The following is a 16,702-nucleotide window of genomic DNA, read 5'->3' on the forward strand; positions in this document are numbered from 1 at the left end:
CTGATGGTTACCAGAGGGGAGGAGGACTTGGGGGGGATAGGTTAAAGAAGCGATGGGGATTAAGCACAGTCAAGATGATCACAGGGTGATATATGGAAGTGCTGAATCATTATATTGTACACCTGAAACTAATGTAACATTGTATATTAACTAACTGGAATTAAAATAAAAACTTAAAAAAATATATATTAAGGCTTGGAAAAGCCACCTATTTCAGAGCTAAATAGAAAGAAACCACAGGGCTGGAAGAAAGGCTGGCCAGGCTGAGTTCAGCAATGCTGGGCAGGCCATTAGAACTTCCTTTTCAGCCCATGTCTTTAAAAGGCTGGTTTTCAACGTTTTATGTTTCTGACCAACCTAGGGGCAGGAATATAAAGCTTTTGCCTGTTTCATCTTTCTATCTCTTAATACAAGTACCTCACAGAATTTCATAACTAACAGTTGGAAAGCAGAGGAATGTTATTTTAAAGGACCTTGGCAGAATTTCTTGTAGGAACAGAACTATCTTTTGTTAAGCAAAATATCTTGATGAGCCATTTAGGTAGAACAGAGTAAAAGAAAGAAATAAATGCCTTCTTTTGTTTTTTTATAAATGAGAAGACTTTGGATGGTGCACAGAGAGGTGAGTGGCCTCAAAAGAAGGGTGTGGGGGTAGGTGGAGAACGTACGGACAGTAAGGATACCCCAGGATACCCCAGCATCCTGAAGTAAAGTCTTTCCAAAGCAAAAAGATTACACATAAAAATTTCAGTGCTAACTATGGCTTTGGGGCTATTTAGAACAGCAATAGCTAAATTTCAATTTTGAGGTATCTGTTGTGCTATAAGGTGATATGACCCCCCACAACCTTCCACTGTTGCCAAACCATAAGTAAAAGCAACTACCCAAACAACCATATGTGAGTGGTTCTTGGAGGAGAACCAAAGAGAAGGCAGCTGCTATTCATGTTGAGTGAATGTGGGTAGAAGGAAGAGAACCACAAAAGAGATGTGTGTTCATTAGAACAGGAGCAACATAAGACTGAGGGATGTGTTCAAGCACCTAGATAGCTCAGTCATTTGAGCATCCAGACTCTTGATTTCAACTCAGGTCATGACCTCACGGTTCAGGAGTTCTAGCCCCACATGGGGCTGACAGCGCAGAGCCTACTCAGGATTCTCCCTCTTCCTCTGCCCCTCCTCCGCTTACACACACGTTCTCGCTGTCTCTCTCAAAATAAATAAATAAAATACAATAAAAAAGACTGGGGGATATGGATCTTCAAATATGAGGTAGGGGAGAAATTCAGGGATACAGGCTTGAGCCAGTTCATCAGACTATTAAAAGAATATCCAAGAAGCAACACAGAGTTAGCAAGCAATTTAGACTACCATGTTCTATAATCCTACACTATGAATTCTGGGAAAACCCCTACAGATCTTGCAGAACAGCAGTTTTGAACTTGGTCCACAAAACCTCCAGTTTCTCAAAGGTGGCTCAGGAGCTTCTTGAGAAGGGGCATGGATTTGGGACCCTAATCCTTGCTTCATCCAGAAAAGTTTAATCTACATTACGTATTAGGATTCCATATCAGATGTTATTTTTTTAAATATTTTTGCTGCTAAAACAAAGAAGGCATTGATATAATCTAACCCCCTCATGTTACAGAAAGGCAGAGGAGTTGAAAAATGCTAAGAAACTTGCCCATGATCACATAGCAGAACAGGTGTTAGAACCTAGTTCTTATGACCCCCTTGACTGAGAGGCTATCAAAGGCACCAGTGGATAGTAGATGCACACATTCCAGGCAGCTTTAGGAGTTCTCAGCATTATACAAAAGTCACCGTAGGCCAGATATCAGGAGTCTTCTTGGTGGCATCAACCAGGTGGTGGAGAGAGGTTTGCAGGCTAAGGAGACCTTTGCACTCTCTTTGCCTGCTGCAAATATCCATCCTAATTCAGTTTCAAGGACCTGAAGAAAGCCTTAAGTTTCAGAAGAAGTATCAAATTCATCCATTCACCTCCCTTGTTCCAACTCCATGAGACAGTCTGAGCTGTCTTCTCCTGCATTCCCATTTGTTTTTGGGTTTTTTTGCCCATTTTATTGAGGTATAATTGACATAAAACATTATAAAATTTAAGGTGTACAGCATAATTACTTGACACTCATGTGTCTCTAACAGAGTCAACCACCATCCCTCCACCAAATTCTATCTTCAAAGCCAAAATTTAAATTTCAGGAAAATCTCAGGCATAATGAAAAGATGACAAGGTGGAGAACCAAAAATCCTAGGTCAACAAAACAATTATGTGGCCAGAAATAAGTTAATTAACTTCACCTTCAAAATGATTCTAATAATATTTGCCTCATAGGGATATTGCATAAGGAGCAAATGAAGTAAGCCACTTAAAACATCCATCCCAGGACATGTTAGTCATTCAATAAATATTAGTTGTTGTTTCAGATTTTAATCCAACCTCACAAAGAAGCCCTACACATTTGCTTGGCATTGTACCATTGGTACTCGGCAAAGGCAAGGAAAGCAGCAGCACCCAGACAGGCCATGAACATGTATTTATCTGTGACTGCATTCTGAATGTTTTTCCTAAGATGCTGATGTGTCCATAGTAAAAGGCAAAGTTGTTTCCCTCCAGAGCATATGATCTGAAAAAAATGGCAGAGTTGTTTTGTGATCATGGTTGACCATCTCCCCAGGCCAGTCTTCCTCTGATGGTCAGGGAAAACCTTGGCATCTCAGAAAATATTTCATTCTGTTGGTCGAAGCCTATAAAGTGGACCAGCCACACAGCACCTCCTCAAGCAGGTGAATCTAGCCAACTCTAAAGGAAACTCCCCTCTCTTTTCATACAAGACATGTCAGAACAGTAGGCCTTCAGCTTCGTGTGGCAGCAGCAACTCTATCCTCTTATCCTTCCCTTTCACCAGGTCCTGTTACAGCATTTTTCCTCAACTGCACATGTTTAACTAGTTTATTTACATAATTCAAATAGCAGCTATAAATCCCTCACAGTGGAAGAACTTCCCCATCTCCCTTGTGATGGATGCCCAGTTGCTCAAATCTAGTCTGTAGCCATTCTGTAACCTTACACATAGTCCCCTGAGCTACCCTCAGATAACAACCATTCTCTCTAATCACAAACTCACTGCTCTGGGTAAACTAAAGGTAAAATTTTAATAGGTCTTCTAGAGTTTCACCTAATTTGCAACCCCCACAGCAGGGAATTCATAAGCACAATCTCAGGGGGAAAAATTTGCACAAAAGTTGATACACACTTGTATCAATCAGCAATTGTCACAAACCAACCTAAAACTCAATGATCATGCCATAACGTTCTGCTTCAGGCTGGAAGTCAGATGGGACAACTATTTCACAAGTGCTCATCCTGGTCCCTCACTAAAAGGCCCCTCCCTTATAAAGGGAAGAAGTCAGAGGCTCCCATAGATTTGTATGAACACACACAAGGCATCTAAAGGCCTAGAATCTGAGCCCACACACTGTCATTTCCTACTATATTCCATTAGCCAAACTCACAATGCCACGTCCACATCACTAGGGTGAAGAAGCATACATCTCCTGTGGAGATAGTGGGGAGAAAGTTTTCACTCTGCTTAACAATGATCTATTCCACAACACCAATGTAAATGCCATATATTTGTTCCCTATACAATCAACATTTCCCTGCATCTCAATATTGATGTCTTCCTTGCCCAGGATTGGAAGTTAGATAATATGAAAGTTCTATGAATAGAGAAGTTATCTCTCACAACTTTAACACCACTGCCTACTCAGCATTAGTTAAGAGATATGGACTAACCCTTTCTGCTAGTTGTATGTAGCAGTCACTAGAAATAAACACATGTATAAATGATGTGTCGTTTAAACTCACACACACACTCACAAACCACAGACATTTTTGCAAATTCGCCAGTGCGTGGGGAACCTTCAGCTTGTGATCTGGCCTTTTATGTGGAGTTTTGCTTGAGTATTTGCTTTGGAATTTGATAAACACAGCTATTTACAGGGCTATCACCACATGGTACGTTTGCTACCACAGAAACACAGAAGCTCTTCTACAGGCACATCCCATCCCATACCCACCCTGTAAGCAAAATTCCTGCCATTTCCTACAGGTCCAACAAAATAGCTCTATGGGCTCCTACTTCATGGAATTTGGAACTGGGGTAACACATTAATCTTGCACACTCTTCTTTTGCCTCCTTCCTCTGGCAGAATCATCTTCATTGTGTTTTATTTTTAAACTTAAAAAAAATCAAGAGGTAGGGAAAATATTGGAAGTGCATAGGGATGAAGGTACAACTAGGGCTGATCTTCTGGAACTTCTGCTTTTTCTACCAAATTACATCTTAACGTGTTGGAAGAATTAGCAGAAGGCTGGGAATTGACCTCAGAACTTATTTGCCTATTATTTAACTTTTTGCTGTAATGTTGAAGAAAATCAAACATTTGTTTCCCCTTCCTGCATGCTCAGGATTTAAGCTAAAAGAAGTTTAGCAGATCTACTGAGAAGCTAAACACCAATATGGAAGTCCCAAAGACAAGACCACACAAAGTAGCAGAAGGTGCCCGAGCTCTGTAGTCAGATAAATGAGGGTTTCAATCCAGGCTCTGCTCCTTCCTCTGTCATAGGGCAAAATTGCTTAATACAATGCTGTTTTAGTTACTCATTGCTGCATAACAAACCACCTTAAAACTCAGTGGTTTAAAACAACAACCATCTTACCACAGTCACGATTTTGTGGGTCTAGAAAGTGCACAGCAGAGGCAGATGGTCTCTGCTCCACAATGTCTGTAGCTGCAGACTAGGTAACACAGGGAGATGGGAATAAGTGGGATGACCCAACTCTGGACATATGTTGGGGCCTAGATTCTGGCTGTTAGTTAATCTTTTTGGTTCTTTTCCAAACAGTATCTAATGGAGCTGGAATGCCCAAGATAATTCCTGGGTTAAGATGGCTAGAAGAGCTGGTGCTGGCCAAGTCTCCCTCTCCTCCCATTCTGTCTGTCTGTCTCTCTCTCTCTCTCAACCCTCCTCCCTCCCTCCCTCTCTCTCTTGCCTCACGTAGCCTCTCCATATGGCTACCTTGGACTTATTCAAAGCAAGACAGTCTCCGGATACTTGAATTTCTTACATGGCAGCTGGAGCAAAAGCAAAAGCTATCAGATGTCTTCAAGATTAGACCCAGAGCATGTGATGCCACTTCTGCTACATGCTATTGATCAACCAGTATCAAGGGCCAACTCAGACTGAAGAAAAGGGAGAGAAATACCAAGCCTCTCAATGGAAGGGTGGCAAAGAATTTGCAGCCATTTTCAATCCACCACAGACTCAGTTTCCTCATCTGTCCAATAAAGGCAACAAATCCTATTTCATATGACTGTTCTGAAGATTAGATAAAATGTTTGCAAAATATTTGATACTTACATGGCATTTTTTTTAACGTTTATTTATTTTTGAGACAGAGAGAGACAGAGCATGAACAGGGGAGGGGCAGAGAGAGAGGGAGAAACAGAATCTGAAACAGGCTCCAGGCTCTGAGCGGTCAGCACAGAGCCCGACGTGGGGCTCGAACTCACGGACCGTGAGATCATGACCTGAGCCAAAGTCGGACGCTTAACTGACCGAGCCACCCAGGCGCCCCTACATGGCATTTTAAATGGTAGCCTCCATTCCTGAGAAAGTGTGAACAAGAGAACATGTAAAATTCCCATGTTCAGATCTTGGTCTTACTGATATGAAAGGAATAACAGGACAAAACTTTCCAGAGATGTCAACATATGGTTGACAAGACAATTCAAGAAAGAATATAATGTAAATAAATGTCCCTATTCTATGGTTCTCTGTTCATTTGTTCTTGTTATTATTAGTCTTGTATTGTTTTCATGGCTCAGATAAATCTAATATCCATTTCTTATGGTAGAACAGGCTATAATTATGGTGGAACTGTACTACCTATCTGTGTGTGGGGGGGGGCGGGGGGGAGGGGAATGACAAATGTCCTAGTGGTAGGAGAAGATGCTTAGAAAAAATTCTTCTTGTTGAAAATGGCCTGTATATGCCACACTTTCTTCTACAGACACACAAAGGACAAAGAGAAGAACTGAACTTCTGCAGAGATAGACCATTCCCTGGGCGGTGAACATGGCACTGTAGACCAGACAACAGAGTCTTAGGTCAGAGAACTTGAGTTGAAATCCCAGCGCTGAAACTTTCTACATAAGACAAGTTCCTTACCTCTCTGCACCTCTGCTTCCTTAACAGAGGGCTTTATGGAATGTGGTATGGCACATGGGAGATACTCAAAGGCCCTTCTTTTAGGACCTTGCTGGGTCAAGGGTCACAATTACTCAGTGTCCCAGATTTTGCATCCACTCGTCACTTTAAACTTCCTGTTCCCTTAAATACATACATAACAAAAGCACACATGACCTTAATTTTGGATTAGAGAGTTAACTAACTTATCCTGGAAAACAACTTGAGAAATTTGAGCCTCCATAAGGGAAGGAGCCTCCAGGAACCAAGGACCCTGTGAGGAAGCAGGGAGCTTTCCTGTTGCTACAAAAAGCCTGTCCAGAAATGCCTCTCCTGAACTGTACATTCAGATTCCTGCCTCTCCCAGGTGACAGGACAATCTCACGAGAAGTTGATGTCTACTTCTCCCTCTTCATTGCCTCAAAATATTCTCATCTGGCTTTTATCCCCATGAATCCATCAGAACAGCACTCTCTAATGCCACCAATGACACACATGTCCACAAAAACAATAGACGTTTTTGTCCTCATCCCACTTGACCCTGTGCAGCATTTGACACTGTCGACTTTTCCTTCCTTTTGAAACACTCTTTCCTTGGCTTTAAGTGACATAAAATACATTTGTTTTTCTTCATACCAACTGTTCTAACTCAATCTCTCTTCACAGATTTATCATCCTCTACCTGACAATTAAATTCTGGAGCTCCTTGGTCCTGTGTCTTCTCCTCTTTCACTCCATACTCCACGTCTCCTGGCATTCTTTTTTTTTTTTTTTTTTTTTTTTTTGAGAGAGATAGAGAGAGAGAGAGAGATAAAGAGGGGCAGGGTGGTGGTGCAGAGAGACAGAGGAAGACAGAGGATCCAAAGCATGCTCTGCGCTGACACAAGGGCTCAATGCAGGGCAGGAACTCACGAACCGCAAGATCATGACCTAAGCCAAAGTCAGATGCTTAATCGAGTGAGCCACTCAGGCACCCCTCTCCTGGCACTCTTATCCATGACTCTTCTGCAATGGTGGACTAATCACACAAAAATGTATTCCAGACCCCTCCAATGGACAATGGCTGCTAGGGGTCTCAAAGACACTATAAACCCAAAATTTCCAAAGGAGGATCAAATCCATGATCCTCCCCCACAAAGCATGGTTTTCCTCCATTTATCATTTCCCCATTTATGAAGTCACCATCTAATACAGTTTCTCAAGCCAGAAAACAAAGTCACCCTTGGAAGACCTTGTTCCTTCTTTGCTATCTTATCAAATTTATCTCCCACTTTTTTAGTCTATCAGGGTGCCTGGGTGGCTCAGTTGGTTAAGTGGCTGACTTCGGCTCAGGTCATGATCCCACAGTCCATGATTTCGAGCCCAGCATTGGGCTCTGTGCTGGTAGCTTGGAGCCTGGAGCCTGCTTCAGATTCTGTGTCTCCTTCTATCTCTCTGCCCCTCCCCCCTCTCAAAAGTAAATAAACATAAATATATATATTTATACATAAATGTAAATATTCATATATAATATTGATACATAAATATAAATTTATACATAAATTTATACATAATATACCTTTATACATAATAAATTTAAACATAATAAATGTATACATAAATTTATACATAAATATATAAATATATATTTATACATATATATTTTTTTTAGTCTATCAACTTTTATCTGTATCAACCTCTTACTGAGCCTAATATAGTAAACTGGTAGCTATTATACCTCAATCAGTATTTTTAACTGGTAACAATAAACAAGTAAATATTAAACATAGTGGATGGTAACTAGTACTTTTTCTAATGAAATAGGCTCTTCTAGCCAAAATAGAAAAGAAAATATAAAAGCTCATCACTCATAAAGAAGGCAGGTCTTCTCTTGACACTTTAATTTCGTGTATGTTATACACTGGGTCATGAAGTAATATGTACTAAGAAATGTATTAAGAAATTAACAAAGGGGGCACCTGGGTGGCTCAGTTGTTTAAGTGTCCAACTCTTGATCTCAGCTCAGGTCATGATCTCATGGTTTGTGGGATCAAGCCCCACATCTGTGCTATCAGCAAGGAGCCTGCCTGGGATTCTGTCTCTCCCTCTCTCTCTGCCCTCCCCCACTCACGCTCTCTCTCTCTCAAAATAAATAAAATAAATAAAGATAATAAATAAATAAATAAAATACAAATTTAAAAAAAAAAAAGAAAAGAAATTAACAAAGGACCATCTGCAAAAAAAAAAAAAATGTCTGACAGCCACTGACAATCTTTTCTGGCCATCCTGTAAAATATTATCTACAAAGGCAACCAGAGTGATTCTTTCAATACATAGATCTGATGTCATTTGTCACAGTGTCTCCTACCAACAGCCACCAAGGAAGGTCACCTCTCCAGCCCCAACCCAGTCTGGAACACATTCACCCTCTTTTTCTGTGCTCCTGATTTCCATATTCCTTCCTATCATAGGAAAATTTTATAGGCTGTTCCCTTTGCCTGTTTCCTTCCCTTAATTGCCTAGTTAGCACCTACAATGCATCTTGCTTTACACACTAGAACACATTTGTATTTTTACTTGTTTTATGAAACGTGGTTAATTTTTATCTTCTCCATTAAACTAAAAGGTCAATGAAGTCAAGGACTATATTTTTATTCATCATTATATCACCAGCACCTATCTCATTCCTTGGCACTAATAGGGGCTTCGTTAATATCAGTTAGATAAATCTGAATGTGAATCCCAGGTCTGACACTTATTAGTTATGGAAGCTCAAGGTTTTATCCTTACTGAGCTTCAGTTTCTTAAATCTGTAAAATAGGAGTGATAACACCTCTCTGGGTTACTGAGACAAATATATCTAAAGTACCTTGCATGTAATAACATTTAAATTATTTTTTGATGAATGAATACACAATGTAGTTTCCCAAAGGATCCAGTTTTCCTAGTACTAAGATAATCAGTCTCAGTATTCTCCAGTTTCTATCTCTGATTTTAACCTATCTCTTCAACTTTTGCTCATTCGGCTGAGTTTTTTCCGTGTTCCTTTTAAATAGGGCAGCCAAATCCAACAGACCCATTTGCTTGGCTAGCTCAACAGCCCAAACTTTTACAAACTTCATAACCAACACAACACAATTTAACACTTATTTGATCTTTACTTATATCATTTTTCCTCCTCAGACCATATGTTCTGGAGAGCAAGGTCCAGAGACTCCATTCTGTACATATTTTACAATTTTCCTAGCAGGGAGATGAAAGGCAGCCTGGTATTTTATAAAAAGCACAAGGTTTGGACTGAAATGACCCCTTCATTTTAGCCACTTGTTAACTGGGTGACCCTCAGCTAATCTCTTAAACCTCTCTAAGCCAGTGATTCCCAAACACGGCTGCACACTGGAATCACCTGTCATTTTTGCTAATATTTTTTAAAAATACTAATGCCTGGATTCTATCCCCAGGCATTCTGATGTAATAGGTATGGGTTGCTGCCTTGGCCCTGGGATTCTTGAAAGCCCTCCAAGGGATTCTACAGTTAAGTTGGAAGCCATTGCTCCAAACAACAAATTCCCTCGTCTATAAAACAGTGGTGAAAATAGTCGCAGTTATAAACAGCTAATGAAATACTTGAACAAGATCACAAACAGTACAGGGTTTGGCACACCGAACATGATTAGACAATAAGAGTTAACACTACTAGTTGGTGATGGTGGAGGTAGTGATACACAGTCCTGAGGGATAAAATGATGATGATGCATGAGGACTTGCACAGCCTACCCGGCTACGGAGCTGACTTTAAATGTCAGCCTGATTTCTATTTCTATACATCTGGAACTTTTCTGGACTTGTAGAAAGCACCTTACTGCGGAGTCATGTTTAACTTGGGCTTACCTGCAAGTGACATGGACACCTACCTTTGTTACATCATGTAGCAAAGGTACAACACACCCTGTATCTAATAACTAACGAAGACAACTTTTGCAGAGCCTTCAAATTTTACAGGGCTAACTTAAACACGTGAGGATAAAATTTTGATATCAAGTTGCATCTGAGCCTTGGAAACTATTTTGGGTCAGCTACACAGCAGAAGTTTGGGCCTGGCAGAAAGCCGTAAAACTGAGCCAAAAATAAACCAAGGACCATTATAAAAATGTTGTAAGTGCCAAATGCATGAGATGTTAAAATTACAACATAATGGAGTAAAAATTTATAAAAGAGGCTTTCCAATGGTGGCACTAAGTGTCCCAACCCGGAGGAAGAAAGTTCAGGGGGAGAAATATGGAGAGTTGAACCTATCCCTGGAAATTACCCTTTCAGACAGCGATGAATGCCCCCCATCCAAGGCTATTTACAATTTACTACCCACCAGGAATCAAGAGCATTGATTTTTTTTTCCCCCTCTGTTGGAGAGTACAGGCTGGATAGCCAGAGTACAAGGAAGAGTTTTCATAAAAATTAATTGGGCTACTCAGCTTTTCACTGTATTCAGCAAATGCTGCTCAATTTGCCCTTCTCCTGGCCTGGACATGCTCTTCCTGCTCTTCTCTCAATATCTAGCCATTCCACAATGCACTCGGGTGCATCTATTCGTTATTTATGGCCTTATTTTCCTGAGCTCCAGAAAAGGTGGTGATTTATTTCTGGTGCAGTCCCGTGGTAGAGGCTTTCAGGAAGGGCGGCAGCAAGCTCTGGGCTTCTTGCTGCCTGCTCTGCCCGCCTGCCAGTCTCTGCCCAGTCCATTCCCACCCTCCTTTTCCTCAATTAGGAACTGCTACCAATTGCACATGGACAGATTTATGCATGGCTGGGGACCAGCCAGTCTCCCACTGATTGTCTAAAAGAAGAGTATGTTCTGTGTCAAAAATCCTTTGCACGGAGTCCAACTGTTTTCTTGGAAATAGCTTCTTTGACCCAGGCCCATAATTTTTTTTAGGTTCGAATTTTATGGGCCTGATGCACAGTCTGTCAACATTTTCTTTGTGAGACTTATTCAGGGTACAGCATATTTCTGAAGTGTGCAAAGGTTTGGGGATATTTCTATCATCCGGTGCCAAGAGAATGTCCTAGAAAAGAAGAGAGTGGGAAAGGCAGAGAAGCAGGCTTAATGACCACTTACTAAGGGATTTCTGAACACCAAGACAGAAAGGATATTCTATCAACATTTCTGAAGTAGCTAGATATTAAAACAGCAGATTCAATTATGCTAACCTGCTCAGTGAAGCCACTAGGACTACTGAGATCCAGAGAATGGCTTAATTATCCCAGAGTCATGCCATTTCTTACCCCTGGCTGAAAAGATCAAATGGAGAAAGGGTCAGCAATGTTGTTGTGCCTCAGACCACAACCTCAATTTCCCTAAAGATTTGCCCTTCTCACATAGTTATGATATACCTTTGGGTAAGCTAACAATAGGGCAGGCAGTGGGCTTCAGATGGATAAAGGCTATCTCGATCTATTCACACAACTTGGAATGTAGAGTCTTGAGGCTCATGTGATACCCCTTAAGCAGAAATTCAAATGAAGTGATTTGCTCTCTGAAAATGGGATTTTGATGATCATGGATAGGAAACAAAATATGAAAAACATAAGGGATGCTCAAATTTTCCTTCCTTAAACCATACTGAGTGTTTCATCAATGTCTAATATTTAAGAAAAACTCAGGGTGTCTGGGTGGCTCAGTCGGTTAAGCACCAGACTTTGACTCAGGTCATGATCTCGTGGTTCGTGGGTTCAAGACCTGCGTCGGGCTCTGTGCTGACAGCTCAGAGCCTGGAGCCTGCTTCGGATTCTGTGTCTCCCTCTCTCTCTGCCCCTCCTCCACTCGTGCTCTCTCTCTCGCTCTCTCTCTCTCTCTCAAAAATAAATAAACATTTTTTAAAAATTATAAAAAAAAAAAAGTTCAAACATGTCACCCAGGCCCCAATCTCCTTGATGTTACCAGCAGAGACCCAAGAGTCTATGAAATGAAATGGTGAGGGAGAGGAGTTTTTCCTTCCATGTCCCATCCCCTCTCCACTTTCCTTCTTCCCACTGTTGGACCTACCTTCTAGTGTTACTACAAGATTTAAATGGTGATGAAGTGATGGGGAAAGGATAAGCTCCCCTGCAAGCGTAAGGAATTATTCGCTTTATGACTACCTTTGACACTTCATTCTCATTCTTCTTTTCATGTCGCCTACCCTACTGTACCCTAACTGGGGTGCTGAGATTGGTTCCTGGCCTTCTGTGCCTTCCCTGAGATGCCCCAGTCTTTCCCTCTCCAGGCCCTTCCTGACCCCGATGCCACTTCATCAAAGCACGTCACTCCCAACTACTGGTTTTAAGTTGTTGGAATCAGAGTAACTTCATTAAGATCAGAGGCGTGTGTATGCTTTGTATATATGCGTGTGTTTATGCATGTATGAGAACATAACATTCTGTTGTTTGAATATGCAATAACACTTTAGTTTCAAATTCCACATGTAAAGAGTTGGACTCACCACTCCACCCTAACAGCAAGTAAAAGACTGAAGAGAAAGAAAAATCTATCACTCTTCTTGGATCCATAAGAAAGGGGAAGACACAGGGCAAACCACTGCCCTCAAGAGCAGAAAAACAGGTGAAAACAGTGCCAGAACCTAATCTAGATGGTTTAAATATAGTAACTCATTTAATTTCTCAGACATAACAAAACGAGTATTATTATCCCCAATTTGGAGATGGGGAAACTGAGACACAGAGGGATTCCAGTAACTCGCCTGTAGTAACACAACTAGTTAAGTGGATGAGTCAGGTTTAGAAATCACACAGTCTAGCTCCAGAGCCTACATCTTACCTGTTATATACTTGACTACCTCTCTAGAGTCTATGACAATTTCCAAGCTAGTACACAAAGCATTGAGGATACATGTGGAGACACTTCAAACCACACCATTTAGCAGATGCACATTATGCAATACTGACTTTGGTATGCTTCAGCTTGAGTATACAGGCAGTTCTTTTTGGTCACTTTTGGTACTTTGAACTACAGAATCCATTGTCAAATAGGGGGCATAAACCTCTTAAACGGTATCTCAAAATGAGGTATTGCTCACCTGGTGGGGTTAAACGATTCACATAACCCTGAGAGCAGGAGCAGCAGTAGTAGTACCATGATAAACAGAAATACTACCACTAACAATCATAACAATAGTAATTAGCCATAATAGCACCATGTTGATCAATTATTTACCAAGCATCATGCCTAACGTTTTCATATTCGTTATATTCTTCAATCCTCACCAAACCCTCCAAAGCAGGCATTATTATCCTCATTTAACAGCTGAATTAAGACCTAGAAAGAGGCTTAATAAATTCTCGAAGGTCACAGACTAGTAAGAAGATGAGATTTGAGCCCAGGTCTTAGCCCAAGGCTGCAAGACATTCTGTTGCCAAGTCAACCTTCTGACAAGTTTGCCTACAAGTAAAATAAAGGGAGTTGAGTTCCAACATGCCGTCTAGCTCCACAGTGAAAGAAATGAATACCACTGAAGAGAGAAAAGGGTATCTCATTAGAAAAGGAAGTAGAAATGGGATGATTTATTAGACAAAGATAAAATTAAAGATAATCCAGTTTCATAGAGAGGTTTTAAAGCATTTCTGTCCACAGAACCTCATCCCTAGACACACAGGTACTAAGAAGCCAAGGTGACAAAAGGCCAGAACAGTCAGACCCTAAATCAGAGAACAGATTCTGAGAGTTGGATATAAAGGAAAAGCATGGGTTTGGAAGTTAATATTTACCAAATACTTGGGATCTGTATCAATATTTACACAAAATTTCTTCTTTAAGTAAGTTTATTTTGATAAAACAGATGACTAAGAGTAAAGAAAAATATTGTGTAAAATATATTTAAAATAACATACAGATATAGCCGAAAACATAAAGCCATTACAATGCAACTGAATTTATATAAGAACACTGCTTGTCTACAACGCACTCTGATACACATGAAATGTAAGGCTCTCCAAGCTTCAATTCCCCTCATCTATAAAATATGAGAACGAAGCCGGACATTCTTAAATACCTCTCACAACTCTGTTGCAGCTTCACTTTTAAAAGCTGTTCATGAACAAATTTTAAAAGTACAGCACTATAATGAGCAGTCTCTTAGCTATCAAAGTATGGTACAGTTTTAAGAAATTAAAATCTTTTGAAAATCTTTTAAATTTAACTTGAACATAAATGTAACTAATCTATATGACTTCTCCAAATGAGATTATTCCAAAAGAAAAAAAAATACCTAATATTTCCTTATACCCTTCATTAATTTAAGTTATGCTAGGCTATTTCAGAATTAGCCAACAGATCATATTTAGATGAAAAATTATATGACCTACTTTATTGAGTACCTCTAATTCTTAATGGTTACCTCTCTGTCTGAAGTAGTTTAGAAAAATGATTCTGAATTTCCCTCTCAATCCCGTGTTAAATTCACAAAACTAATTTCAAAAGTGAATGATGCAGAGACTTCCAATTTTTAATTGGCAAAAACAAGATGTCTCTACCCTCTATTCTTCTTTGAAATTACCAAAAACACCAAGGCATTTGAGAGGCAGAAAGGTAAACCTCAACTTGGATGAAACCTGGATACATCTATAATTGAGAATCAAACTATATGAGAAAGAGTTCCCAAATTTTGTGAATATCAGACAGGAGCACGGAACAGTGCTGTGCACTGAGAGGTCACAGACCCAAAGCAGGAGGTGTCCTCAACGGTAGAAGCCACAGGACAAGACATGTAGTGATGGTGAGAACTTCCCTGGACCATTTTTAGCAGTGAGAAATAACAAGAGAGGCCAAGATAGAAAAAGAAACACATAGACTTGCCATCATTCCTTCAAATAATATGTTGCTAATACAGGAGAGAGAAGGGATACTGAAGTTTGGGATAATGTTAAAACTCTGTCAGCCTCAGAGATGAAAGTGTCAACTAGCTGACACTCAAAACCTTAAATCACAAGGAGTTTCACTGTGACTGTGTACCAGCAAGGCCTTCTGCTAGTTCAGAATACTGACAACACAAACCACCTCCAGATATCTGGCTCTTCATTCAAATATTGGAATGATATAAAGGAAGTGGAAAAAAAAATCTAGTCAAAGATACTATAGTAAAAGACAAAAGAAGTGGAAAAAACAATGGCAAAAAAAAAAAAAGAACATCATAAAAAATACTACAGTGAAGCAGGGAAATATCAAACACATATCTAAGATTTCAGAGAATTAAATAAATGTCATTTTAAAACAAGAGCACAAAAAAAAGATACGAACATTCAACGGGGTGGAAATGGGGAGACATAAGAAAAGAGATTAAATTTGAAGCATCCAGTGCTTAGGGAGGAAGTGAAGAGAAAAATGAAATGATCACAGAAATTAAAGCTAGTATGGAAACATCAAAAAGAACACAGTAGAAAACATAGGACTGAGATAAAGGGAATAAAATTAATATGAATAAAGAGTTTTATAGGATTAAAGAGGAAACAAAACATTCAGGTATAAAACAAACAAAAATCCTAAATTCAAATAATTTTTGTTCCTGAAAAAAGAGAATCAGGTGAAGAAAAGAAGAAAAAAATCAGAGATATGATTCAAGATAGCTATCCTGAATAAAATCAGATTTAAAACTACAGATTGTAAGTTTATACCGCATCCCATGAAGCAAAGAATCAGACACATAAACATCTCTCTAGATGTTAACTTCAGGAAAGTCATTAAATCTAAAGTTAAAGAAATAGTTTTTTTAATAAGAAGTAACAAGTGGTGATGAGGATGTGAAGAAAAGAACCCTCATGTAGTGTTGCTGGGAATGAAAACTGGTGTAGCCACTGTGGAAAACAGTATAGAGGTTCCTCAAAAAATTAAAAATAGAGGGACACCTGGGTGGCTCAGTCGGTTAAGCGTCCGACTTTGGCGCAGGTCATGATCTTGTGGTTTGAGTTCGAGCCCTGTGTCTGGCTCTGTGCTGACAGCTTGGAGCCTGGAGACTGGAGCCTGCTTTGTATTCGGTGTCTCTCTGCCTCTCCCATGCTCATGCTCTGTCTCTCAATAATAAATAAACATTAAAAAAATTTTTTTAATAAAAAAAATTTTTTTAATTAAAAAAAAATTAAAAATAGAACTACGCTATGATCCAGCAATCACACTACTGGGTATTTACACTACTGGATAAAACAAAACCACTCATTTGAAAATATACATGCACCCCTATGTTTATTTCAGGATTATTTTACAACAGCCAAGATATGGAAGAAACTCAAGTATCCATCAATAGATGAATGGATAAAGAATATGTAGTATATGGACACACACACACGCGCGCGCACACACACACACACACACACACACACACTGGTATAAAAAAAGCATAAAAAAAGAATGAAATCTTACCATTTGCAAGAACATGGATGGACCTAGTGTGTATTATGCCAAGTG

The sequence above is a fragment of the Panthera pardus genome, unplaced genomic scaffold (genome assembly GCF_024362965.1).
Source record: "Panthera pardus isolate Hobbes unplaced genomic scaffold, ASM2436296v1 HiC_scaffold_20, whole genome shotgun sequence".
NCBI classification, from domain to species: Eukaryota; Metazoa; Chordata; class Mammalia; order Carnivora; family Felidae; genus Panthera; species Panthera pardus.